Source organism: Caretta caretta, chromosome 2 (assembly GCF_965140235.1).
Source record: "Caretta caretta isolate rCarCar2 chromosome 2, rCarCar1.hap1, whole genome shotgun sequence".
NCBI classification, from domain to species: domain Eukaryota; kingdom Metazoa; phylum Chordata; order Testudines; family Cheloniidae; genus Caretta; species Caretta caretta.
In genome coordinates, this window is record NC_134207.1 from 270,806,699 (window position 1) to 270,832,844 (window position 26,146).

Genomic DNA, 26,146 nt, shown 5'->3' on the forward strand with positions numbered 1-26,146 from the left:
CTTCCTCCCACTCTCTGGGCCTGGGCTGGGTCTCCTCCAGCTCTCTGCCTGCTCCCCTCCAAGCTGGCTTTGGCTCTCCTTGGCCCCCTCCTCCACGCTGTAAGTCTGCACTCCTTCCTCTTCCTGCCTGCTTGTTTCCATGCCTCGCTGGCTCTCCTGTCGCTGGCGGGGCTGCTCGCTCCCCCAGGCCTGTTGGTGTCGCTCAGGTTTGTCCTCTTGGAGGCCTCATCTGCCCCAGCGTTTCCACTGCCAGCGGTACACTGGGGCCTCTCAAATCTCTCTGGACCGGGCCTCTGCCTTTCTGCTCTGAGGTGTCCAGCCGCCTCTCTCCGGACCCCTCTCCGCTACCTGGCATCTCCATGACAGCTCCTGTCTCCCCTGCCCATAGACTCGTTGTCAGCTTGGTCTCCCTTTCCCTGTGTCTGTGCCCTGACTGTCCCTTGCCTGATCGCTGTCACCTTCTCTCCAGCCACTCCCTGCTACACAGCGCTGTCTCCTGCGGCTCCACTCCGCCGCCTCGAATTGTATCGTCCCCTCGCTGACTGAGCACCGCCCTAGGAGTTAAAAACAGAACTGCAACGATCCCTCTGCCTGCCTTGCCCGTCAGAGAGAGATGGCTTCAGTGGGTACCAGGTTTATTTGCCTTTAACCTGGCTCGAGAGGAAGCCGAGTCTGACGGCTACAGGCGTCTCTTCCCTTGTGTCAGAGAGTTCCTGAGGCTAGGGCCAGTTCCTAGAAAGTTGTCTCCTGCACTTGTGAGTCTTCTCCATTTGGGCGACAGTTGAATTGTTCTGTTAGAACTGAGCTGTGGTGTGAGCTTGGGGTTGGGGAGGGGAGGGGAGTCTTGTACCCACAGGATCGGGTCAACACCTCCCATTTCGCAACAGTCTGATGGAGGAGCCCGTTCAGTGTGCTGGAGCCCCAGGGGTCTCAGCCTCCAGGGCAGGCCTCATTGCCTGCTAACTGAACCTCTGGGGTGCCAGCACCCTGCTGCACCCCAGGAGCTCTGCCCAGCGAGAGCAACCGAGCCAGACTCGTGGCCGAGACTCACCCCCTTTGCAGGGACCACTGCACCTCAGTGTTTACAGTGACACTCAAACCAGTCGGGTTTATTAGTCACCCGGCATATGGCATATGGCATCGGCCGTCCTTAGGTCAGCACAGAGACCTGAGGGCAAAGGCGAGTCCATGCAGGTCAGCCCTGCGCACCAGCCAAGCTGCCGGGAACCCCATTTTCAGGCTCTCCGTCTTTTCTTAGTCAGTTCCCAGATGAGATAGCGTAAGCCAACACTCACACCTCAGCCCTTTGTTCTTCAGCTGGGATCTCAACTCTGCAAAATCCTTGAGTAGCTGCAACTCCATTGTCTCGCTGACCCCCTTGGTGATCTGGGGTGGTTTCAACCAGTTCCTTAATGACTCTTCATTCCATCCAGCTGGTAATCTCTCCCCCTCCCCCCGCAGCTGTGCAAAGTGTAGGGGAAACCGAGGCGCGCACAGTTTTCACAAAAAAATTCCCACTTTGTCACAAGGGCTCTCGGAGCGAGGGCCAGCCCCATGGAGGCCTTTGCAAATCAGGACAGAGACCTTGAATTCGCTTCTGTTCCGTGGGGAGAAGACGCAGAGTGGAGCACTGTTACCGGAGCCAGCCCTACGCTGCTGAGCAGACAGGCTGCTGCGTTCTGCACCAGTGGGCGCTTTCTGAGGCTGTCCTGCTGCGACTTGAGGTGTGATGCACGTTCGGGTGCGAAGCAGTTCGGTTTGCGGCACACGTGGCATGCCTGACTCGTACCTACAAGTGCAAGGAGATGAATGTGGATCTACCCCTGGCCCAGCCAGAGGCTCCCCCTTTCCACCGGCACAGCTGAACCCTGCCGCCCCAGAAACATCAGCCTGCCTTGCGCCATTCACCTGCCCCTCACACCTGGCGACTCTCTGCCAGGCCCGCTCTAGCACACGCCACAGAGGTGGGTTGGCTGCTGGAATCGGGGGGTGGCCGCTCCCTTACCAGCCGTGGTGAGGTTCTCTGGGCAAATGGGTCTCTTCTGGCCTTCGAATGTGAGTGATGGTCGTTTGGGTCAAGGAACCTCTGGAGCAGGGCCAGAAACAGGGATTTGAAGCCTATTTCAACACGCAGCCCTAACAAGTGGCTTTCAGAGAACCTCTATAATCAGTCTCAGCAATCAAGCCTGGAAGCTGGGAATGCCTGGATCACCCTGAACTGGTGCTCCAGACATGACATTCTCTGTGTCCTTACACCTCCCCTGAGCCGGCCGGTCCCCTGCCTTGGGGCAGGGTCGGCGCCAGTGTCCCCTAGAGGGGAAAAGCCCCGTGTCCCCATTCCCTGCCCCCCGAGCCAGCTGTTCTCCATGCCCTGGGGCCGGATTGGAGCCAGAGTCCCCTTGAGGGTCTCAATCCCGTGTCTAATGCCCGGACCCACCCTGGCTCTGCGAGTCTTCTCCCAGCATGCTTTGGGGAGCGATCGTGCCATACAGTTGTGACCGGAGCCACTTTGTTCCGGTCGGCGTTCCTGTGCTCGGCACTCGCGCCCGAGGGCTGGGGTTGGTATCACCCGGAGAGAAGCAGGGGCTGGGGGAGGCAGTGAAGTGGGGAGGGGTATCCCTGGGGCAAGGGGCACTGCTGTTAACCCCTTACTATCCTTTCTGTATTTCAGTGACTGGTGGAATGGTGCTGGGCAGATCCGTCCCTTCTCTGCACTGCACGTCCTGAACTCCAGCCGAGCTGGAAGTCTTTGTTCAGGTGAGTCTGTCCAGACGCCGCACCCCGGCGGAGGTGGCTCCCTTGCTGGGCACAGGGAGCGCGCGGAAAGCTCCGGACGTTTGGCTTGACATAGGACGATGATGTTGGGTAGACCCTCCCGGGTACTGTAGCTGTTCTCTGCTTCAGAGACCTCCCAAGGCAGGCTGACAGCCATGGACGGGGGGACAGTTCTGGGCTGCAAGGTGTACCTCTGAGCCAGGTATCTCCTCAGCTCTGTCGCTGTCCCACCTTCCAGCCTCCTGTCTTCCAGCCTGGGGCTCCTCCGTCCAACTGTAGCGTTTCTCACTCCTGACTCGCAGACCCTGCTCTTGCAGCCCAGGGCTCCCCTCCCCAGCTCTGTCCTGCACCCCCCTGGGCTTCCCGCCCCAGCTCTGTGCCGTGGTCCGCACTGGGTGAGGGCGGCGCCGCGTGGCTCCGTAATGCTGGGAGCGGTTGAGTGATGTTCGGGGCACTTGTCCAGCCCGATTCCTCTCTCTTGTTGCTGTGCCGGACGTGGCTTTCTGCTGCCTGCGGCGCGGGCCCCAGAGCCGGTGTCCTGCCGCAGCGTCTGTCTGCAGGGCCCAGGGTGTCACCGCTGGGTGGAAGAAGATGAGTGCGTTCTCCACAGCCCGGCCTGCTGGGCTGAGGCGCTGGCCGTGTGGCGGGGGTATTGGAGGAGCCGACGGGCGGGGGTGATGCCAGCTTTGTGTGGGGTGGCGGGGGGGGCAGCAGTGCGGGGGGCGAAGGGGCGGGGGCTCCCGAAGCGCTGGCAGTGTGTGGGGAGTGGCAGGGGGATGGGGGTAGCAGTGGGGCCAGGGTCCCAGGGCGCTGGCAGTGCGGGGGGCGAAGGGGCGGGGGCTCCCGAAGCGCTGGCAGTGTGTGGGGAGTGGCACGGGGATGGGGGTAGCAGTGGGGCCAGGATCCCAGGGTGCTGGCAGTGCGGGGGGCAAAGGGGCGAGGGCTCCCGAAGCTGCATGGAGGTTGAGTGCTCTAGGCTGCTGGGGACTGGCGTTGGCCGTGTGGGGATGGGGCTGCTCCAGGCTGGGATTTGCTCCTCCCGCAGCTCGGGCTCTCATTAGGATGGCTCCCGTGGCGTCGGGTCACTTCGTGTGGCAGCCAGGAAGGCCTGGCTGGAAGAGGGAAGGGCCTGGCCTTGGTGCTCCTACGGTACAGCCTGTCTGAGCCTCCCTCAGCTGCTGGGGGGGGTGGGGGGTCTGTGCTGAGCACGGTCAGTGCGTCCCTGCCTGTTAGAGCAATTAGCCCCACTGCCCTCAGGGGGCTGGGCGCCCAGCCGCCTTTCAGGCTCTTCGGGGTCACTGGAGTGCTTCAAGCAGGCTGCCAAAGGCAGAGGGATTTCATTGCCCTAATGATCCTCCCTGGCTGGCACCTGTTAGTCTCCTCCCGGCACAGCCCTCTGGGTGACATCTCAGTCCGTTTCCTTCTGTTGCGGCTTCTGCCCGGGCAGGCGCCACGGGGAGGCAGGGTGGCAAACCCCCTGCTCCAGGGCGCAGTGCTTGGATGGCTCCCTTGGCTCCCAGCAGTCAGAGCGGCACCTGTCTCTGCTCTGTCCAGGCTGCAGCCCAATGGGGGTGGGTGCAGACGGACTCCATCCAGCTTAGCGCAGGTCCTTTGGCAGTGGAGCTGCAGCCGGGGGTTTGCCAGGCTTGTCCTTGGGTCTGCGGCTGTCGCTGCTCTTGGTCCCTGAGCCGGGCAGATGGGCGCTGGTCCGGGTGTGCCTGCGTGCGCTGCGGAGCAGACAGTGCTCTTGGGGGCTGGTGGGTCCCACCTGTCAGGGCCCTACCTAGCACTGTCCCCATGCCCAGCTGAGCTGCCTTGTTCTGTAGGGGAGGGGTGCCCAGCTAGGCTGCTTCGCTCTGCCTCCTGCCCTCCCAGCCCTGCTGTGGGGCTGGGTGCGTTAATAACCTTCCGAGTCCTTCCCTGCTGGCCTGGGGACCCCCTAGCCATGAGGGGTGGTGGCAGGAGGCCCCCCAGATGCAGGGAATAGCTAACAGTGTCTTTGCTGCAGCTACCTGAAGGGGTGGGGCGGCCTGGGGGTCTCTCCACAAGGAAACCCCTCCGGCTGGCATGGGCTGCAGGGGGACTCTCCTCCACTCCGGGGGCTTGCAGGGTCTTGCTGGGTTCACCAGGACAGTTTGGGCGGGGAGGATGTGAGTCTTGCGGTGACGATTCACAAGGGAAGGCGAAGGCATGAGTAGTAGCAGGGAGTCCTGGCCTGCTCTGCTGGCTGCCGTAGCGAGGGCGGGGTGGCTGGGGCAGCAGATCGGGCGTGGTGGCTGCAGGAGGGGCTGGAGCCCCAGGGAGCATGGGGGCTGTGGACACAGAGCTCTGCTCCAGGGCTGAGAGGGGACAGCCCCTCTGGGAGACTCTGGAGAAACTCCCTGAGACTCTGTGCTCGGCTCTGGTCCCTGGATCCCAGAGCTCCTGGGAGCCGGCTAGGGGGGCATAGGGGCTCCGTCAGGGGGGCTGACTGAGCATGGGATTGGCCTTGAGAGCTCTGGAGTCCCTGGCATTTGGGCGAGTGACCAGGAGACTTGACAAGAGGGGAGGAGGGGCCCCCAGCGCTGGGCCGGGCAGCCCTTCCCGCCGCGAGGAAAGCCCACCAGCCCACACCGCTACTGCCAGGGCCGGCTCCCCGGGCCCTGGTGCTCAGCAGCGTCAGCGCTAAGAGCTCCTCTGGGGGCGTCCAGCATGGCAAAGTCCCCTGGACGTGGAGCAAACGGCACCAGTTCAGCAGTGCCAGGCTGGAGCTGCGAGCGCCTTGTGCCCAGGAGCACTGGACTGATGGATGCAGAAAATACTGCAGCCTCCCTGCCCCCCCATACCATCCTTGTGCCCCCTTCATTGGGAGGTATTTTGTGAGGTTCCTGAGCGGGTGTTTCAGGCTGGAAGGCTGCAGCACTTTCTCTGCCCCCGAGCTGTTCACGTCTGTATGCAGCTCTCCACACTGGGGTGTCTGAGCCAACGCCATGCCTAGTGTCTGCGGTGGGCGGCTTGTCCTCCATCTCTCCCCCTCCCCAAGGGGACCAACGGTTCTGGGGCCTGTGATCCTGTAGTCTGACCTCAGCCCCAGGGCTGCCCTGCATTGATTCCCGGCTGGACTAGAGTAGGGCTTTTAGAAAAGCAGCCAAGCCTGATTTAATGTTGCCGATGTGACGAAGCGGGACTGTTCTTAATGTTTCCTCTGAACAGTGTGGGGGTGCCTCAGTTTCCCCTATGCAGTTTTTAAGTATCTAGGTGGTGGGGTAAGGGCGTATGATTGTTGCAGAGCCCTAGAGGGCAGGTGTGTGCAGGGGTCTGGCCACAGAGAATGGCCAACACCCTGTTTCCTGGCAGCTGGCGGCCTGGGCCCTTCCCCCTGCAAGGTGAGAGCTAAAGGGTTGGAGAACAAAGGAATCAGGTGACCTGGTCCGGGAAAGGGACAAAGCCCAGAGGAGGAGTGGGGGGGGGCTGGAGGGAGTTTCAGTTTGGGGTTGGCTGGAGACATGGAGTGAAGGGCAGACGTGGTTGTCTGGCTCCCTGCCCCCCAAAATGGAACCCGCTGAGGGGTCCTGTTCTCTGCACCTGCAAGCTCTGTGTTAGACCATGTTCCTGTCATCTGATAAACCTTCTGTTTTACTGGCTGGCTGAAAGTCCCGTCTGACTGCGGAGTTGGGGTGCAGGGCCCTCTGGCTTTCCCAGGACCCCGCCTGGGCGGACTCACTGTGGGAAGCTCACGGAGGGGCAGAGGAGGCTGAATGCTCAGAGGTCAGACCCAGGAAGGTGGAAGCCGTGTGAGCTGTGTGTCCTGAAGACAGGCTGCTCACAGAAAGGAGACTGCCCCAGAGTCCTGCCTGGCTTCGTAGGGAGCAGTTCCAGAGCATCGCCCGGGGACACCGTGACAACTGGTGGCAGAGGTGGGATGTACTGCACCCCGTGGAGGCGCTTCCTGCACTAAGTGACTGGGGAGCAGTAACACGAAGGGGGATTGCCGAGGACCAGGCGTGCTGAAGGCTCAGCGAGGAGCGGTTTCGGGGGGTGGTTAACCCCTGGGAGTGTGTGACCAGTGAGAAGGACTGTGCGGTAATGGGGTCCCCCTGGGGACTGCGGTGAGCAGTCTCAGGGGCAGAGGAGCCTGCGGCGTGGCCCTGGGAGAGAGAAGGACTTTTGCAGTAACAGGGTTCCCCTGGGGATTGTAGCGAGCGGTCCCAGGGGCGGAGGAGTCTGCAGCTCGACCCTGGCAAAGAGGAGGTGACCTCGAGAAGGGCTGGCACACTAGGGGTTCTTCCTGGAAACCGTGGGGAGCTGAGAGCACACAGGCCTGTGAGTCCACAACAACTTGGGAAGAGCGGAGTGATGGCCTGTCACCGTCTCCTGAAGAAGGACATTGTAACCCTGTGCAAAAAGAGAGGGTTGAGCGTTGGAAAGTTCACCAAAGCACAGTTAATCGTGCAGCTGGAGGAGGATGACCGCTCTAAGGAACAGACTCCTGACCCCAAATGGGGCTATAGCAGGACCTGGGAGCAGCTGGAGTGGTAGCCAGGCATCCCCAAGACTCCTGTCCCCAACCAGACGGGGGTCTTCACGATCGGGTTCCTCATCGGGGGATCGGAGATGGATGGGATTGGAGCTGAGTGCGAGAGAGCCAGAGGACTGTGAGAGACAGCGAGAGCCCGAGAAAGAGCTGCAGAAGCAGCAGCAGCATGAACTGGCGGTGGGGGAGCGGAGAGGCCTAGGGGACCTCCCCGGGGTGAGTGGGGATAGATCCCGGGGGGCCAGTTCCGCAGGGAACCTCGAGACTAAATTGCTGCCCCTGGTTAAGGATGGGGGGGATGTGGATGCCATCTCACTGCCTTTGAGCAGGCTGGAGATCTGAACCAGGGGGACCCTGCGGAACAGCCCTGGTGTCTAGATCCCTTGCTGGGTCCCAAGGCCACAGACTCCGTCAGCGAGATATGTGGGGAGGTGGACAGGCTCCCACTCCTGACCCCAACCTATGTCTGTTTGGAGTCTCCTGGGCTCAGGCACCTCGGACCCCCAGTGGGAGCAGAAGGTGACGGTCAATGGGGAGACATTCCTGGGGTGGCGAGATCCTGGGACAGAGAGAACTGTTGTCAGGCCCCGGGAGGTGCAACCTTTAATGCTGAGGGGCTGTGTGAGCTGGGTGAGGGTCCCAGGGATGAAGCCCCTCGCCCTGCCTATGGCCCAGATCCCTGTGCAGACCCAGGAGGGGTGGGGCTGGCTGGTGGTTGGGGCTCTCCAGGATATCAGCTGTGAGACCCTGTTGTGGGGTGATTGTCTCTCTTTGGGACAGGATCCAGGCCCTGCTCCTGTAATGGCCAAGGGTTTGAATTTGAATCCGGTGGAGAGGGAAATGGTCAGTGAAAATGCAGATGACCCGGCTGGCATGGGGGAGGAGCTGCTAGGCTCAGGCTACCTGCCTGCCCGTAACCAGACCCCTGGGGTTGGGTGAGACAGAGAGATGCTCCCTGCCCCCTTGCACACTGGGGAGGGGGCTCAGGGGGCTCACGCTGGCTCTGATGCAGTGAGGAAAGCAGCGAGCTCGCTGACTACCCCCACTGGGACAGCAAGGGCAGCGCTGAGCACAGTGGGAGCTGAGACCCCAGCTGAGGGGGGGGAGACACGGGCAGGGGATCTGTGGGGAGTGGCAAGGTGCTTGGTAAGGAAAGTGTGGATGAGCCTAGGCAGCCTTGTGAGCTGATGGCTTTGTCTAGTCAGCAGGGTGGGAAGGCGAGGAGAGTGGAAGGTGAGTGTCCCTGGACCTTACCTGTTAGCTGGGTGGAGAATTGTGACAGTGAAGGAAATGTGTCTGTGTCTGTCAGGGGTATTGACTTGGCTATGGAGGGAGCTACTCCCATCTCCAAGCAGTTGTCTGTGACCAGCCCTGTGTGCTGGGACAAGGGGAAAGAGATCCCAAGCTGTGTGTCCGGGAAAGGAGAAAGTGTGTCCGGCTCTTCTTTCTCTGTGGAGCAGACTGAAGGGGCCTTTCAGCCTGTGATGGTTGAGAATGGTGCAGTTGTCTCAGAGTTGGTTCTGGATTCAACTAAAGCCCAGGAAGGGAATAGTCCTAAGTTTGTGTCTACTCGGGAGAATGGCCCTGTAACTAGGTCGCATCCAGTTAGTGTCTATGTAAAATCCCAGAGCCCAGACAATTCTGGTGCTTGTATTTTGCCTGTGGCTAGTGTGTTGTTGGGAAAGGGTGTAGCAACTCTGTCTAATCAGAGTGAGATCCTAGTGTCACGGAGTGTGGGGGAGTCCGGGGCCTGCACCCCTCTTCCTGGGATCACTGTGACTCTCAGCCAGCCAGTAAAACAGAAGGTTTATTGGACAATAGGAACACAGTCTAAAACAGAGTTTGTGGGTACAACCAGGACCCCTCAGTCAAACACTTCTGGGGGGCAGGGAGCTTAGACCCCAGCCCTGGGGTTCCCTGCGTTCCAGCACCGAGCACCAAACTGAAACCAACCCCCCCCCCCCCCCCCCCCAGAAGGCTCCCTCCTGCAGCCTTTGTCCAGATTCCCGGGCAGAGGTGTTACCTCCCCCTCTCCCTCCTGTCTCAGGTTACAGGCTCTCAGGTCTCCCATCAGCAGTGAAACTCCCCTGCCACATTCCCAGGTCAACACTCCCCCTTCCCTGCTGCGTCACACCTAGCCAGGACACAAGGAGAGCAGGAAGGTGATCTGATTATGTTACCTACTGAGCATGTGGAAACCTGTAGCAAGAAGGAAAAGATTCATGAACTTGTGTGTGGCAAAGGGAAGGAGAATGCTTCTGACCTTTTATCTAGGAAGTCTGTGAGTTTGCCTGAAAGGGGATTGTGGAGGAATCCGCCGGATGGGCCAGAGGTGATTCTGGATGTAAGTGAAACCCAGCAAGAGTCTGTTGTTGCTCAGGAAAGTGTTCCTCTAGAGCAAGCCCTAGGTGAAGAGGGTAAGGGCAGAACTTCTGTGAGGGGTGAATTGTTGCATAGAAAAGCCCGAGGGAAAGGAATCCTCATGGAGTCTTTGCAAGCAGCTTACTGCAACTGAAGGGTGTGAAAGTGTTTCAGTTCCTAACAGCCAGAAATTTTCTGTTGTGAATGGATCCACTGACTTTCCTGTTGGAAGATCCAGTGTGGAGAGCTTTGAGAAGGGCTCAGACGGAGTGAAAGCTGTTAAGAAAGTTAAACAGTCCTATAACCAAGTGGCTGTGTTTGGCCAACTTGTTGTGGAGAAGGGGATGTCTCCATGCTAGTTCTGTAAGTGAACAGTATGTGTCCCAGGTCAGGATGGGGGCTCTTAACCAAGAGAGCCTGAATTGCAGCCCTCCAGACTGGAGTGCTGGGAGAAGACCCGATTCCAGTTTGACCCCTAGGGGGTTTGGGGTGGCAAAAGTCATGGGCCGCATAAACCTTCCCACATGCAGCCTGCGAGTGCTATCGACCACCCCCGACCTAAGGGAGGGTGTGAAACTGGAAGGGCCTGGTGTAACTCCCACCAAGGAATAGGAGAGATGCTGGGGCATCCATGGGAACGTTGGTGGCTTCGAACTTCCCCAGGTCATCGGCTAAAGTGACCCCACTCAGTTCAGTCTCAAAGGGGGGAGAGATGTGACGAAGTGGGACTGTTCTTAATGTTTCCTCTGAATATTGTGGGGGTGCCTCAGTTTCTCCTAGGCAGTTCTTAAGTATCTAGGGGGCGGGATAAGGGCGTATGATGACTGCAGAGCCCTAGAGGTGCAGGGGTCTGGACACCGAGAATGTCGGACACCCTGTTTCCTGGCAACTGATGGCCTGGCCCTTCCCCCTGCAAGGTGAGAGCTAAAGCGTTGGAAAACAAAGGAATCAGGTGACCTCCTGGCGGGGTGGGGAGGGAAGGGAAGGAACAAAGCCCAGAGGAGGAGGGGCTGGAGGGAGTTTCAGTTTGGGGCTGGCTGGGACATGGAGTGAAGTGCAGACGTGGTTGTCTGGCTCACTGCCCCCCAAAATGGACCCAGCTGAGGGGTCCTGTTCTCTGCACCTACAAGCTCTGTTTTAGACCATGTTCCTTTCGTCTAATAAACCTTCTGTTTTACTGGTCGGCTGAGAGTCCCGTCTGACTGCCGAGTTGGGGTGCAGGACCCTCTGGCTTCCCCAGGACCCCGCCTGGGCGGACTCACTGTGGGAAGCGAACGGAGGGGCAGAGGATGCTGAATGCTCCGTGGTCAGACCCAGGAAGGTGGAAGCTGTGTGAGCTGTGTGTCCTCCAGACAGGCTGCTCCCCGAGAGGAGACTTCCCCAGAGTCCTGCCTGGCTTCTTAGGGAGCCGTTCCAGTGCATCGCCCAGGGACTCCGTGACAGCCAGCAATGGAGGCTCGGCTGCAGCCCTTGGTGAGCAGCTTCCTTCCCTCCCTGTTAGAAATGCTCGCCTTCTCTCCGACCTGGTTCTGGCCAACTTCGTCCAGTGACTGGAGCTTGGCTGGGTCTACTTGAGGGAAGAGCCCCAATCAAAGCTTGGTTCCCCAGGTAGCCCCTTACAGGCTGGGATCACCCCCCAAACTTCTTGTTACGCTAAATCCATCATGCTCCTGCAGCCAATCCTGGGAAGGCCACAGGGTCGTACTGTGGGCTCGGGGGCAGCTGCCTGTGCGCCAGGACCTCCAGGGTCCTAGCTTCCTGCGATAGGCCCCCCCTCCTGTAAGTATGGGCGTGGTGGGGAGGCTGTTTATACCCTGTGCTCTCTGCGTAGGAGAGACGGCAGGCCAGAGGAGTGCGCCTGGCATGGGGAGCGGAAGGCGGGGAGCTCTAGGTTGGTCTGTGGGTACTGTGGGGTTCGCTCCAGGCTGGGACTGGCCCCTGAGCAAGGTCCGTCCCCTGCCTATGCGCTGGGCAGAGCCGAGCTGTGGACCCTTTCAGATAACCTGGAGGGTAAGGATTGAGGCCTGGATCTGCTATTCTGGGGGGTACAAGTGCAGGAGTGGACACCGGGTGCGACAAGCTCCCCGTAGCCGGTGGCAGCTCACCAGCTGAGCTGAGCTGCACGCTCTGTATTTGTCAGTTTCCCAGGGCCGGCGGCTTGGCACTTAGCCAGGCAACACGGCTGAGACCATCTGGCAGGTGACAGACGTGTGTAACTGGGGCTTGGCCCTTGTGCGCCCAGACAGGATGCAGTCTCCTCACCAGCCATGGCCATGTGACTCATTGGTGCTGCTCTGGGGGAGCTTAGCTGCGCGCTGGACGGACACAGTGCTCTCTTGGTGGGTGGGAAGGCCCAGCGCTTTGTCGGTGCAGCATGGGAAGGGAATTGCAAAAGCCCAGGCTTGGAGACTCAGACCTTCCTGCGATTCCAGCTACCTGTGCAACTCACTGCTGCAGGATGTTGTATCAGATACAGAACCGGCCAGTGGGGGGACTCCTGTGACATCACGTGGTTTCCTGCACAGCTCTCTTGGCAGGGGGGCAGGGGCCCCTCCCCAGCATGGCGTGTGCTGAGCTGCTGCCTTTCCCTTCGGCTGGCTGAGCGCACCAGGAGGACGGGGCTGTCTTCTCTCCACTGCCCGTGGGGCAGAGTGTCTGGGCAGTGGGACCTGCTCTGGCAAGGGCCCTGTTGCAGGGGAGATGGAAGGCAGGGTGACCCAGTCTGGAGTCCTGCTCCGGCACCCTTTTGGCCAGTGAGCATTCTCCGAGGAGTTGCTGCTGCCTTTCCAGGCCTGGCACTTGGCGAGATTCCCCAGCGTCTCCACTTGGCTCCTGTGGAATCCCTGCGAGGCCGGATCCGGCCCCTCCTCTCCCCTGCCGGTGCTGGGTGTGCTAGGGCCAGATCCCCAGCCCCCCTTTGGGGCCAGATCCGGCCTCTCCTCCGGCCTGCCGGTGCTGGGTGCGCTAGGGCCAGATCCCCAGCCCCCCTTTGGGGCCAGATCCCCAGCCCCCCTTTGGAGCCAGATCCCCAGCCCGTGTTTGGGGCCAGACCCGGCCTCTCCTCTCCCCTGCTGGTGCTGGGTGCTCTAGGGCCAGATCCCCAGCCCCCCTTTGGGGCCAGATCCGGCCTCTCCTCCCGCCTGCCGGTGCTGGGTGCTCTAGAGCCAGATCCCCAGCCCCCCTTTTGGGGTCAGACCCGGCCTCTCCTCCCGCCTGCCGGTGCTGGGTGCTCTAGGGCCAGATCCCCAGCCCCCCTTTGGGGTCAGACCCGGCCTCTCCTCCCGCCTGCCGGTGCTGGGTGCTCTAGGGCCAGATCCCCAGCCCCCCTTTGGAGCCAGATCCCCAGCCCCCCTTTGGGGCCAGACCCGGCCTCTCCTCCCGCCTGCCGGTGCTGGGTGCTCTGGAGCCAGATCCCCAGCCCCCCTTTGGAGCCGGATCCCCAGCCCCCCTTTGGGGTCAGACCCGGCCTCTCCTCCCGCCTGCCGGTGCTGGGTGCTCTAGGGCCAGATCCCCAGATCCCCAGCCCCCCTTTGTGGTCAGTCCCGGCCTCTCCTCCCGCCTGCCGGTGCTGGGTGCTCTAGGGCCAGATCCCCAGCCCCTCTTTGGAACCAGATCCCCAGCCCCCCTTTGGGGCCAGATCCGGCCTCTCCTCCCGCTTGCTGGTGCTGGGTGCTTGGGCCGAATTCCCAGCCCCTCACACTTGCCGGGGTAGCTGAGCGCCTCCCATTCCGACCCGGGCGAAGTGGTTACATTTGCTCCTCTGCTGCCCCTTTTCCTCCTCTCTTCCACCCCCGCTCTGGAGCCAGTGCTGGACGTTGGGCTCCTTTGTGCTGCGAGCCAGGCTCCCTGCCCAGCCGCAGGCCGTCTGTGCCCAGCGGGAGTTTGCTGCAGCCGCGCGGGGCTCGGAGGAACAGTTACAGAGACCTGGCACTGGCAGCCTAGTTTGGGAAACGCGCCTGCTCCGGACTTGCTGAAACAGAGTCTTGCCGTGGCTCGAGCATAAAAGCCTCCAGCGTGAGTGAGGCAGGAGCCTGGCTTGGAGCCCGCTGGGCAGCGCTCTCTGGGACAGCTCTGGCACTGGGCTGGCCCGGCCGAGCTCAGCTCGGCCCAGCCGACGGGGCCTGTGGGGTGGGATGGCAGCTCCCACTCCTGGCTGAGGGGCCCGGCTGCCCGACTGTGTCGCCTGCTCCTCCTTCCAGGGCTCTCCCCGGCAGCCTCTGCATTAAGCAAGAAGCAGCTTGCTGAGAAGCGAAGCCCATGAGGCTGGGTGCCCGGGATTCCTGCGCGAGAGGCCATGCGGTGGGGTGAGTGGGGTGCAGGCACTCCCCTACCCTGGGGGGGCTTGGCACCTCTGCGGTTGTGGGGGAAGAGGAGGGCACCGTGAGCTGTGCTGGGACAGCTGCCCGTGCGGTTTGCTGCAGCTCTTGTGTACCAGCGGAGCCGGGGCTAGCCGAGGGCACTGCTTCGACTCCCTCGCGCCAGGGCCCCAGTCTCACGTAGCAGAGGGGTGTGCTGGGGGGGGGGGGGGATGTGGGGAGGGGTGCGCCGAGTCCGGGGGGAGGGGTGGTCACTGGGTGAGGTGGAAAGGGGGCGTGTAGCAGGGAGCTATTGCACGACCCCCCCGCCCTGCCTGGGGAAAGGAGGCTGGTTGGGGCCAGTTCCTCTGGTCAGAGCTGGCCACCGGTGAGGCCAGGGCTAGATGTGGTCCAGCTGGGCCCTGTGGCCAGGCACGTGGGAACTACAGCTCCTAGTTTGCAGTGCTCCATCTGGAACCAAGCAGCACGTGCTGGGGCGGCAGCCTCCATGAGCAGCAGGGGCCTCCCCTCTGGGCTGGCATGCTTTGGGGCTCAGCCACTGTCTGGCGGGGGGGATGGTGCCCATCAGCAGCGCAGAGCCCAGGGGTCTCGGAGCTGGACTCTGGGGTCCCTGTGCTGGGGGCGGAGGGACTGCTGTGGGCTGGGGAGGTCCCGACTATGCTGCTCACTGGGCGGGTTTCTCTGGCTGACTTCTCGCCCTGTGGTGCCAGATAAGGGCTATTGGCTCCTGGTGTGGTACCTCCCCGGCCCTGGGGCGAGCGAGAGTGGACAGGGAGGTGGTGACAGGCTAGGCTAGTCCTGACAACAGGATGATCAGAAACTCTCTGTCACCTGCCCCATGGGCTCTTGCAGCCTCCCTCCCGCAGGCCCTCAGGGGCTTTCTCGCTGCCAAAGGGCCAAATCGCCCAGCCCATCATAGCTAGTGGGTCCAGAGACAGGGCAGTGCCAGCCGCCCCCATTCACCCGCTAGCTGTCTGCCTGGCATGGACCTCTGCCAGCACCTTGGGAAGGCTGCTCCATGCCCAGGTGCTCTCCCTCTGTGCTTCAGGCCAGCCGTTCTGCAGGCCCCCTGAACCTCCCTGGCCGTGCCGGCTTTGCTCTCAGTCTGAGCGTCGTGTGGCGCGGGGAAGGCTCCATCCCCAGGAGCTAGTTGCTTTGTGGCGGGGCAGGGATGTTTGAATGGTGCTGCCGGAGTTGCGGTGTTTAGAGGGTCTCTCTGACACGGGACGGTCTGGGGAGGCTGCTGGGGCCCTTCCCAGGGGTTGGCAGGGGGTGCTGAGCAGGTGGCCTAATGCGCCAGGCTTGTCCTGCCTGGAGACACCTCAGTTCTCACCATGGAGACGGGAGGGAAGACCGAGCTCCCTGGCCTGGCTGTGACTGGGCAGGAGGGGCTGGTTTGCAGGCAGGGGCCCTGCCGGGCCTGAGGCATGTGCAGAGCCTGGCATCCCAGGAGAGAGGAAGAGACCCAAAGGCTGGACGGGGCAGTGTGGGCTGGGAGGGACAGGGCCCTCCATTCGCTTGGTGGGGCACAGGAGACCCCTGAGTTTGGGAGCAGTGTGGGGCGCAGGGGTTGGAAGCCAGCCTGGCCGGGTACCAGAAGGGCGTAACTTTCCCCATGGAGCGGGGTCCCAGCTAGCTGTAGAAGTGGGGGTGGCCTGCAGCACCATCTCCCAGCACTTGGCACTGAGCTGGAGTCCGGGAATGCCAGGGCTGCCCTGCCGAGGGTGTGAGTTCCCCAGTGCTCTGGGCAGCAGGAAGGCTCTGGATCTAGCTGCTGTTCTGTCTCGTTGACCCTCTTCCCCAGCTGAGCTTGGGGAATGGGGTTCCTCACCCCCTTCTTGCTGGCAGACCTAGCGCGGCTCCATCAGACCCCAGCCCTGCCTTTGGGGCTCTCCCGACAGCTGCTTTGGATTGCACCTTTCCAGCTGTTGGCGGGGGGCCTTTCTGCTGCTGGTTCCAGTGTCGGGGGGTCTCCTGACTGCACCTGGTCTCTGGCCAGGGCTCGGTTGTGGTGAGTGCTGCCAGGGCTGATTTCCATAGATGTGCTTTGCAAAGTGCCTTCCTGCTGGGGAGGAGAAAGGTGGGGCAGGGGCCTCTCCAGAGAGCAGAAAACCTCTCCCATTTGGTATTGAGGGCATGGGGATTAGAAAGTGCTTGTGTGCTGAGGCATTGGGACAGGGAGGTGGGGTGGGGCAGGAAGCGGGGGGGGGGGGGGGCGCTGGCAGGTGCCCATGGGTCAGGAAGTGGATGGGTCTCAGGGTCCTGCTTTAGTGCGTCTCAGTGGAGGGGGAAGGGCTGCATGTCTCCTGGGACTCTTCGCAGGCCCTGGGCTGTGCCCTGGGTGCCGAGGCAGGGCGTGGGGGTCAGGGCAGGCTATCCCTTCTCTGGTTGGGGCTTCCGGCTGCTCCCTCGGCCCGGGCACCGGCGTGTGGCCCTGTGTGTGTCCAGTGCCTGGCACAGCGGGGCCTGACCCGTGGCTGGGTGCCAGTGATAATCCGTGCTGCTTGGGCTGATGCTGCCGCCTGTTGGTAGCCTCCTCGGGGTGGGGAGCGTCAGGCCAGCATTGGGCTGAGGGATCCTGCTCCTCTGCCTTGGGGCACGAGCTCACTGTGGCTGGCACATCAGTTCAGCTCTCCTGGGGCAGGACCGGGGAGCAAAACCTGAGCTCTGGGGGCAGGACCCATTGGTCGTGCCTCCCTCCCCAGATTGCTGTGTTTGTGGGCAACAGGGAGGGGCTTTTCCAGGCTGCATCCCGGGGGCTGGGGACCCGTCCTGCCTGGGCCGGTTCCTGGTGGCTCTTTAGCCGTGGAACATTAGAGCCCATGAGGAATGTGTTGGATGAAGAGCAGCCGTGGGGATTACTGCCTGTTACAGCTGAATTCCTCCTCTTTTCTTCGCTGGCGCCCGCCAAGGGTGGGCAGAGCCTCGAGCCGGGGTCATGCTGGCAGCGAGGCAAAGCACCTGCCTCGCGCCGTTCTGCCCCCCAAGGCTGGTGGAGCTGTGGGCACGTGGGGTGCCAGAGGTGGCTGTTGCTAGTGCAGTCAGATGGAACCCGCAGCCCCTGCTTGGGACCCACGTCTTCCTGATAGGCTCTGGGATCTGCTGGCATGTCCGTCAATTCCTGCTGAGCGTGGGATAGGGACCATGTAAGCACCTGGCTAGCTGGGGCCTGTGCCAGTGAGTTCCACAGGTTAATTGGGTGCTGTGGGATCCGTTTTCAAGGTGCTCTCTTTCAGTCTTGCGGGGTCCCCTTGTCCTTGTGTTGTGAGAGGGAAAACGGGAGCCCACGATCCACTTTCGGTGGCCCATCTGTATCCAGCCATGCTGAGCAGTCCCTGCTCTGACAGGCTCGAATGGCTCCCCGCCCGTCTCTGAGCCTGTCCAGGGAGCTGCATATGCAGTAACCCCGGGCAGGCGGTGTGGCCCCATTGGTTTGTAGCTGGGCAGTGTTTCCTTTCCAGCTCTGCTCCTTGCTGGCTGCTGGGCACGGGGCAGAGAGCAGTGTTGAGGGGTGTCCTGCTTTGGGCTCTAGGCAGCGGGAGAGATGGGCTCTGGCTGCTTGCCATGGCCCGTTGCTGGCTCCCCCAGAGCGCCGCTGATCCCAGGGCTGTGAGCATGTCCCAGGCTGGCTCCCGGAGGACCGGAGAGACCCTTGCAGAGGCTGTGCGGATGGCCGGGAGGCGTCCAGAGTCCCCCAACGTGGGGGGAGTTTTGGGCACTGCCGGATGCCGTGATGGGACTAGAGTTGCCCAGGGCTCTGCCTCAGCCACCGCCCTGGCACAGAGGTAGCCAGGGTGTCTGTCATTCCCCCTCCGCTGCATGCTCAGCCCTGCTTCGCTCAGCCGCAGTGACCACTCGTCATCCTGGCAGGCACTGCAGGCCGAGGGGCCGCTCCCTGGGGATCTCCCATGGAGGAGACGGTATGAGCTTGTGTCAGTCCACCAGGACGAGGGTCCAGGGATGCCCTCAGGGACCCGGGTGGGATGAAGGAGCAGACGCAGCCCAATGGATCTTCAGGAGCTACGAAGCCATGGGCCTGGCGCAACCCGGATTTAGGCCAGGGCGTGGGACAGAAACCGCCCGACTGGCTCGATGGGGATGTGCTGCTGTCAATGGAGAGAGGGCAGACTCGTCTCCTCCTCCTGCGCCTCGGCACTCTCGGCCCTGGGATAGGGCCCAGGGCAAGGCACTGCCATGGGCTCAGTCCTGGAAGGTTGCACCCCATAAGATGGGCCATGCTGGGGAAACTTCCCCTGCACCACTAGGCCCCTCTCGGGACCTTTCCGCACCGCCGGGGAGCCATCGGGGGAACAGGTCCGACTGGGCCAGCAGCGTGCGGGTGACACACAGTGCTGTCCTCCCTCACCGTTCCCGCTGCAGCAGCCAGTGCTGGGGCGAGACCAGCTCCGGGGTGCAGAGCGCTGGCCGAATGGAGCCAGCAGGAGGGAGCTGATACTGGGGGCAGAGGCCGGCCTGGTGGGGCGTTGAGGATTCGGTGTGCTGAGGCCAGAGCCGAGGAGTGCTCTCTGATTCCTCGCTCGCACAGCAGCATCTGGGCGCTGTGATTCTGCGGTTGGTTGGACACTCCAGCCCATTGTGGCGGGCCGCGAACGCGCCTTGGTTGTTCTGCCGTACCTGGGCAGGGAGCCATCAGTCATTAGAAAACTCCCACCAGTACAAAGCTCTGGGCTGAAGACTGCGGTCGACAGCTCAGCTCTGGGGGAGCAGCGCAGCTGTCCAGTGCACTGGGAAAGCTCCTCTGGGCAGGGGACAGAGCTTGCTCAGGGGCCGGTCCCAAGCACATGGCGCGAACCCCGCAGGACCTATGGACCATCCCAGAGCTCCCCGCCTTCCACTCCCCATGCTGGGCACGCTCCTCCAACCGTCCCTTTCTAAAAAGGCTGTAAATGGGGAATCATTCTCCACGGGGGGGCGTTTTGAGTGGGGTCAGTTCTCCAGAGTACTGGCATTGCTGGGGAAGGGGGGCCCTGTCACAGACCCCCAGGCTCAGCGCTGCACCCCCAGTTTTGGAACAGTCTCTAGGAGGCTCCTTCACTAGGCCAGCCCCCCTGGGGGTCCTACTCTGCCTCCAGGGTGAGGCACACGGCCTCACCACCTCCTAGACTGGCCCTCTGGGCCTGCAGCGCCCACTCCCCGTGAGCTCCAGGCAGCGAGTCCCCCAGAGACAGCCCCTGAGGGAGACTCGGCCGCTGTGCAGGGATCAGGGCCCCTCGCCCAGCCCCTGGAGGGACCCTCCCAGTGCAGGCACAGCTGGGGTCACTTGTTAGCTGGGGCCCTTAGGGCAGCGTGGGACAATGAAGGGTGAAGCAGGGGCCGTCCTGGCCAGCCTCGAGCCCAGCCCGGCTGTGGGGAACCCTCGGGTCTGGCTCTGTCTGTCTGGGCGGCCTCCTTGGTCAGTTCCCAGATGGGCCCCAACTGCTCCCCGCAGCCAACGCTTACCCCCACCTCACCCCTCCCCCGTCCTGTGATCCCGAGCTGGGGGGTGTGGCTCAGCCCCCTGTAATGGGCGGGTGGTGGGGGGGTCCAGATCTCTCTGGGACGTGGGTTGCTGGGTGTCCCCATCCAGGTGATTGGATTTGCCGTTGTCCTCTCATGCTGCACTGCTATGGGGTTAGGGCCCCGACAGCTAGAGACTCCTGGCCTGCCCTGAGAGCAGACAGGCCTTCCCCCTCCCCAGGTAACAGTGCCGCACCTGGGGAAACTGAGGCACACGCAGCCTTCATAAAGATATTGCAGAAACTTCCCACTTTGTCACGGGCTCGTGTGAATGAGATCATTGAATCACAGAGTTGTAGGGCAGGGAGGGACCTCGAGAGGTCCTTCCCTGAGCCCTGCACTCAGGGCAGGACTAAGTATTCTCTAGACCACCCCTGGCAGATGTTTTAATGTGCATTAATCCGGCTAACTGCAGGGGCAGCCAGCTGGGACCAGGGTGAGGTCGCGCTCCCCAGACGGGGCTGTATCCTGGGGAGCAGCGGCTCGGGGAAGGACCTGGGGGTCGTGGGGAAAACAGCTGAACGTGGGTCCCATGCAGGGCTGTGGCCAGGGGCAGATAGAGGTGGAATTGCTTTTGTGGGCTGCTCCAGCGAGACCAGCCCTGCAAGCTGGGCTGGGGCCACACTCAGCAAAGGTCATTGGACACACTGAAAAGGTTCAGAAAAGAGCCCCAAGGAGGAGTCAAGGCCTGGAAAAGCTGATTGACAGAGTCCGAGTCTTTAGGGATGTACACGACTGAGAGTGTCAGTTCAGGACAAATTGCTTAGAGCAGGGCAGTTATAGCCCCAAGCTGGAGTTCCTTTACTATTAAGGCAAACCCAGCCAGAGAGGACTTCAGCCTCACCCCACTGGCGAACCATGAGTCACACAAGCAATTCCCTCAGACACTCCCGTTTCCCAGTATCCCCACCAGGGCCACTCGTTATGGGGACGAATGGTTATGAAAACCAATACCCCAGTAAAAGAAAAAAGATTCTCCTGATCCCAAAGGACCAAGCCCCAGACCCAGGTCAATATGGGGCTTGGTCCACAAAATGGGGAAGAGATGGCCAGCCCTCTGTGGAGATAGAGGTGGTTAGGGACTTTTTAGAAAAGCTGGACGTGCACAAGTCCATGGGGCCGGACGAGTTGCATCCGAGAGTGCTGAAGGAACTGGCGGCTGTGATTGCAGAGCCATTGGCCATTATCTTTGAAAACTCGTGGCGAACCGGGGAAGTCCCGGATGACTGGAAAAAGGCTAATGTAGTGCCAATCTTTAAAAAAGGGAAGAAGGAGGATCCTGGGAACTACAGGCCAGTCAGCCTCACTTCAGTCCCTGGAAAAATCATGGAGCAGGTCCTCAAAGAATCAATCCTGAAGCACTTGCATGAGAGGAAAGTGATCAGGAACAGCCAGCATGGATTCACCAAGGGAAGGTCATGCCTGACTAATCTAATCGCCTTCTATGATGAGATTACTGGTTCTGTGGATGAAGGGAAAGCAATGGATGTATTGTTTCTTGACTTTAGCAAAGCTTTTGACACAGTCTCCCACAGTATTCTTGTCAGCAAGTTGAGGAAGTATGGGCTGGATGAATGCACTACAAGGTGGGTAGAAAGCTGGCTAGATTGTCGGGCTCAACGGGTAGTGATCAATGGCTCCATGTCTAGTTGGCAGCCGGTATCAAGTGGAGTGCCCCAAGGGTCGGTCCTGGGGCCGGTTTTGTTCAATATCTTCATAAATGATCTGGAGGATGGTGTGGATTGCACTCTCAGCAAATTTGCGGATGATACTAAACTGGGAGGAGTGGTAGATACACTGGAGGGGAGGGATAGGATACAGAAGGACCTAGACAAATTGGAGGATTGGGCCAAAAGAAATCTGATGAGGTTCAATAAGGATAAGTGCAGGGTCCTGCACTTAGGACGGAAGAACCCAATGCACAGCTACAGACTAGGGACCGAATGGCTAGGCAGCAGTTCTGCGGAAAAGGACCTAGGGGTGACAGTGGACGAGAAGCTGGATATGAGTCAGCAGTGTGCCCTTGTTGCCAAGAAGGCCAATGGCATTTTGGGATGTATAAGTAGGGGCATAGCGAGCAGATCGAGGGACGTGATCGTTCCCCTCTATTTGACATTGGTGAGGCCTCATCTGGAGTACTGTGTCCAGTTTTGGGCCCCACACTTCAAGAAGGATGTGGATAATTTGGAGAGAGTCCAGCGAAGGGCAACAAAAATGATTAGGGGTCTGGAACATATGAGTTATGAGGAGAGGCTGAGGGAGCTGGGATTGTTTAGCCTGCAGAAGAGAAGAATGAGGGGGGATTTGATAGCTGTTTTCAACTACCTGAAAGGGGGTTCCAAAGAGGATGGCTCTAGACTGTTCTCAATGGTATCAGATGACAGAACGAGGAGTAATGGTCTCAAGTTACAGTGGGGGAGGTTTAGATTGGATATTAGGAAAAACTTTTTCACTATGAGGGTGGTGAAACACTGGAATGCGTTACCTAGGGAGGTGGTAGAATCTCCTTCCTTAGAGGTTTTTAAGGTCAGGCTTGACAAAGCCCTGGCTGGGATGATTTAACTGGGAATTGGTCCTGCTTTGAGCAGGGGGTTGGACTAGATGACCTTCTGGGGTCCCTTCCAACCCTTATATTCTATGATTCTATGATTCTAATATACCAGTCAGATCTTACCTACAAATCACGCTGTTGCCAATCCTTTAGAATCTAAAATCTAAAGGTTTATTCATAAAAGGAAAAAGATAGAGAGGAGAGCTAGAATTGGTTAAATGGAACCCATGACATCCAGTAATGGCAAAGTTCGTGGTTCAGGCTTGCAGCAGTCATGGAATAAACTGCAGGTTCAAATCAAGTCTCTGGAGTCCATCCACAGCTGGGATGGGACATTCAGTCCTTTGTTCAGAGCTTCAGTTTGTAGCAAGGTTCCTCCAGATGTAAGAAGCAGGATTGAAGACAAGATGGAGGGGTTTCCAGGGCCTTTTATATCCTCTCTATGCAGAAGGGCACCCCTTTGTTCTTACTGTGGAAGATCACAGCAGCAAGATGGAGTTTGGAGTCACATGGGCAAGTCACGTGTCCATGCACGACTCAGTTTACAGGCGGGCGCCATTGTTTACATGTTAGTTTGAAGGTTCCCAGGAAAGCTCAGATGTGGATTCTCAAAAAGAAAAGGAGTCCTTGTGGCACCTTAGAGACTAACCAATTTATTTGAGCATGAGCTTTCGTGAGCTACAGCTCACTTCATCAGATGTATACCGTGGAAACTGCAGCAGACTTTATATACACACAGAGAATATGAAGACAGGTTTCAGAGGAACAGCCGTGTTAGTCTGTATTCGCAAAAAGAAAAGGAGTACTTGTGGCACCTTAGAGACTAACCAATTTATTTGAGCATGAGCTTTCGTGAGCCACAGCTCACTTCATCAGATGTGTACCGTGGAAACTGCAGCAGACTTTATATACACACAGAGAATATGAAACAATACCTCCTCCCACCCCACTGTCCTGCTGGTAATAGCTTATCTAAAGTGATCAACAGGTGGGCCATTTCCAGCACAAATCCAGGTTTTCTCACCCTCCACCCCCCCACACAAATTCACTCTCCTGCTGGTGCTAGCCCATCCAAAGTGACAACTCTTTACATAATCAAGTCAGGCTATTTCCTGCATAGATCCAGGTTTTCTCACTTCCCCCTCACCCCCATACACACACAAACTCACTCTCCTGCTGGTAATAGCTCATCTAAACTGACCACTCTCCAAGTTTAAATCCAAGTTAAACCAGAATATCTGGGGGGGGGGGGGGGGGGGATAGGAAAAAACAAGAGGAAACAGGCTACCTTGCATAATGACTTAGCCACTCCCAGTCTCTATTTAAGCCTAAATTAATAGTATCCAATTTGCAAATGAATTCCAATTCAGCAGTTTCTCGCTGGAGTCTGGATTTGAAGTTTTTTTGTTTTAAGATAGCGACCTTCATGTCTGTGATTGCGTGACCAGAGAGATTGAAGTGTTCTCCGACTGGTTTATGAATGTTAGAATTCTTGACATCTGATTTGTGTCCATTTATTCTTTTACGTAGAGACTGTCCAGTTTGACCAATGTACATGGCAGAGGGGCATTGCTGGCACATGATGGCATATATCACATTGGTGGATGTGCAGGTGAACGAGCCTCTGATAGTGTGGCTGATGTTATTAGGCCCTGTGATGGTGTCCCCTGAATAGATATGTGGGCACAATTGGCAACGGGCTTTGTTGCATGGATAAGTTCCTGGGTTAGTGGTTCTGTTGTGTGGTATGTGGTTGTTGGTGAGTATTTGCTTCAGGTTGCGGGGCTGTCTGTAGGCAAGGACTGGCCTGTCTCCCAAGACTTGTGAGAGTGTTGGGTCATCCTTTAGGATAGGTTGTAGATCCTTAATAATGCGTTGGAGGGGTTTTAGTTGGGGGCTGAAGGTGACCGCTAGTGGCGTTCTGTTATTTTCTTCGTTAGGCCTGTCCTGTAGTAGGTAACTTCTGGGAACTCTTCTGGCTCTATCAATCTGTTTCTTTACTTCTGCAGGTGGGTATTGTAGTTGTAAGAAAGCTTGACAGAGATCTTGTAGGTGTTTGTCTCTGTCTGAGGGGTTGGAGCAAATGCGGTTGTATCGCAGAGCTTGGCTGTAGACGATGGATCGTGTGGTGTGGTCAGGGTGAAAGCTGGAGGCATGCAGGTAGGAATAGCGGTCAGTAGGTTTCCGGTATAGGGTGGTGTTTATGTGGCCATTGTTTATTAGCACTGTAGTGTCCAGGAAGTGGATCTCTTGTGTGGACTGGACCAGGCTGAGGTTGGTGGTAGGATGGAAATTGTTGAAATCATGGTGGAATTCCTCAAGGGCTTCTTTTCCATGGGTCCAGATGATGAAGATGCACATCTTCATCATCACATCACGTTCACCTGCACATCCACCAATGTGATATATGCCATCATGTGCCAGCAATGCCCCTCTGCCATGTACATTGGTCAAACTGGACAGTCTCTACGTAAAAGAATAAATGGACACAAATCAGATGTCAAGAATTCTAACATTCATAAACCAGTCGGAGAACACTTCAATCTCTCTGGTCACGCAATCACAGACATGAAGGTCGCTATCTTAAAACAAAAAAACTTCAAATCCAGACTCCAGCGAGAAACTGCTGAATTGGAATTCATTTGCAAATTGGATACTATTAATTTAGGCTTAAATAGAGACTGGGAGTGGCTAAGTCATTATGCAAGGTAGCCTGTTTCCTCTTGTTTTTTCCTACCCCCCCAGATATTCTGGTTTAACTTGGATTTAAACTTGGAGAGTGGTCAGTTTAGATGAGCTATTACCAGCAGGAGAGTGAGTTTGTGTGTGTATGGGGGTGGGGGGGAAGTGAGAAAACCTGGATCTATGCAGGAAATAGCCCGACTTGATTATGTAAAGAGTTGTCACTTTGGATGGGCTAGCACCAGCAGGAGAGTGAATTTGTGTGTGGGGGTGGAGGGTGAGAAAACCTGGATTTGTGCTGGAAATAGCCCACCTGTTGATCACTTTAGATAAGCTATTACCAGCAGGACAGTGGGGTGGGAGGAGGTATTGTTTCATATTCTCTGTGTGTATATAAAGTCTGCTGCAGTTTCCACTGTACACATCTGATGAAGTGAGCTGTGGCTCACGAAAGCTCATGCTCAAATAAATTGGTTAGTCTCTAAGGTGCCACAAGTACTCCTTTTCTTTTTAGAGAATATGAAACAATACCTCCTCCCACCCCACTGTCCTGCTGGTAATAGCTTATCTAAAGTGATCAACAGGTGGGCCATTTCCAGCACAAATCCAGGTTTTCTCACCCTCCACCCCCCCACACAAATTCACTCTCCTGCTGGTGCTAGCCCATCCAAAGTGACAACTCTTTACATAATCAAGTCGGGCTATTTCCTGCATAGATCCAGGTTTTCTCACATCCCCCCACCCCCATACACACACAAACTCACTCTCCTGCTGGTAATAGCTCATCTAAACTGACCACTCTCCAAGTTTAAATTCAAGTTAAACCAGAACATCTGGGAGGGGGGGTAGGAAAAAACAAGGTGAGAAAACCTGGATTTATGCTGGAAATGGCCCACCTGTTGATCACTTTAGATAAGCTATTACCAGCAAGACAGTGGGGTGGGAGGAGGTATTGTTTCATATTCTCTGTGTGTATATAAAGTCTGCTGCAGTTTCCACGGTATACATCTGATGAAGTGAGCTGTAGCTCACGAAAGCTCATGCTCAAATAAATTGGTTAGTCTCTAAGGTGCCACAAGTACTCCTTTTCTTTTTGCGAATACAGACTAACACGGCTGTTCCTCTGAAACCTGTCATGAGGCTACTTAGAATCAAAACACATTGAGATACAAGTACAGAGCCAATATTCATAACTTCAACTATAAAAATGATACACACATACAGACAGTATAATCATAACCAGCAAATCATAACCTCTTTATAGACACCTCACACGACAACGTTTGTACAATATTTGCTGCAAATATATAACAGTGGTTGCAACAATGATCTGTACAGTCACAGGTTATGTCAGTAACATCACAAGTGGCTCGCAAATTGCTTTGTCCAGGACGCGGCCCAGAGGTACTTGTTCATGGGCTGGGGGCACCT

The 26,146-nt window shown here is 58.4% G+C and overlaps 1 protein-coding gene across 9 annotated transcripts in view; it reads left to right on the top strand.

Annotated features, from left to right (window-relative positions):
• The window catches only part of SLC4A2 (solute carrier family 4 member 2), a 104,796-nt gene that overhangs the window by 2,400 nt on the left and 76,250 nt on the right, over positions 1–26,146 (top strand). For 3 of the 9 annotated variants that reach the window (XM_075126124.1, XM_075126132.1, XM_075126123.1), the window contains exon 3: positions 2,672–2,757. The gene's annotated coding sequence lies outside the window, so the exon portion shown is untranslated. The other 6 variants (XM_075126127.1, XM_075126126.1, XM_075126125.1 and 3 more) reach the window with 5 other exon arrangements.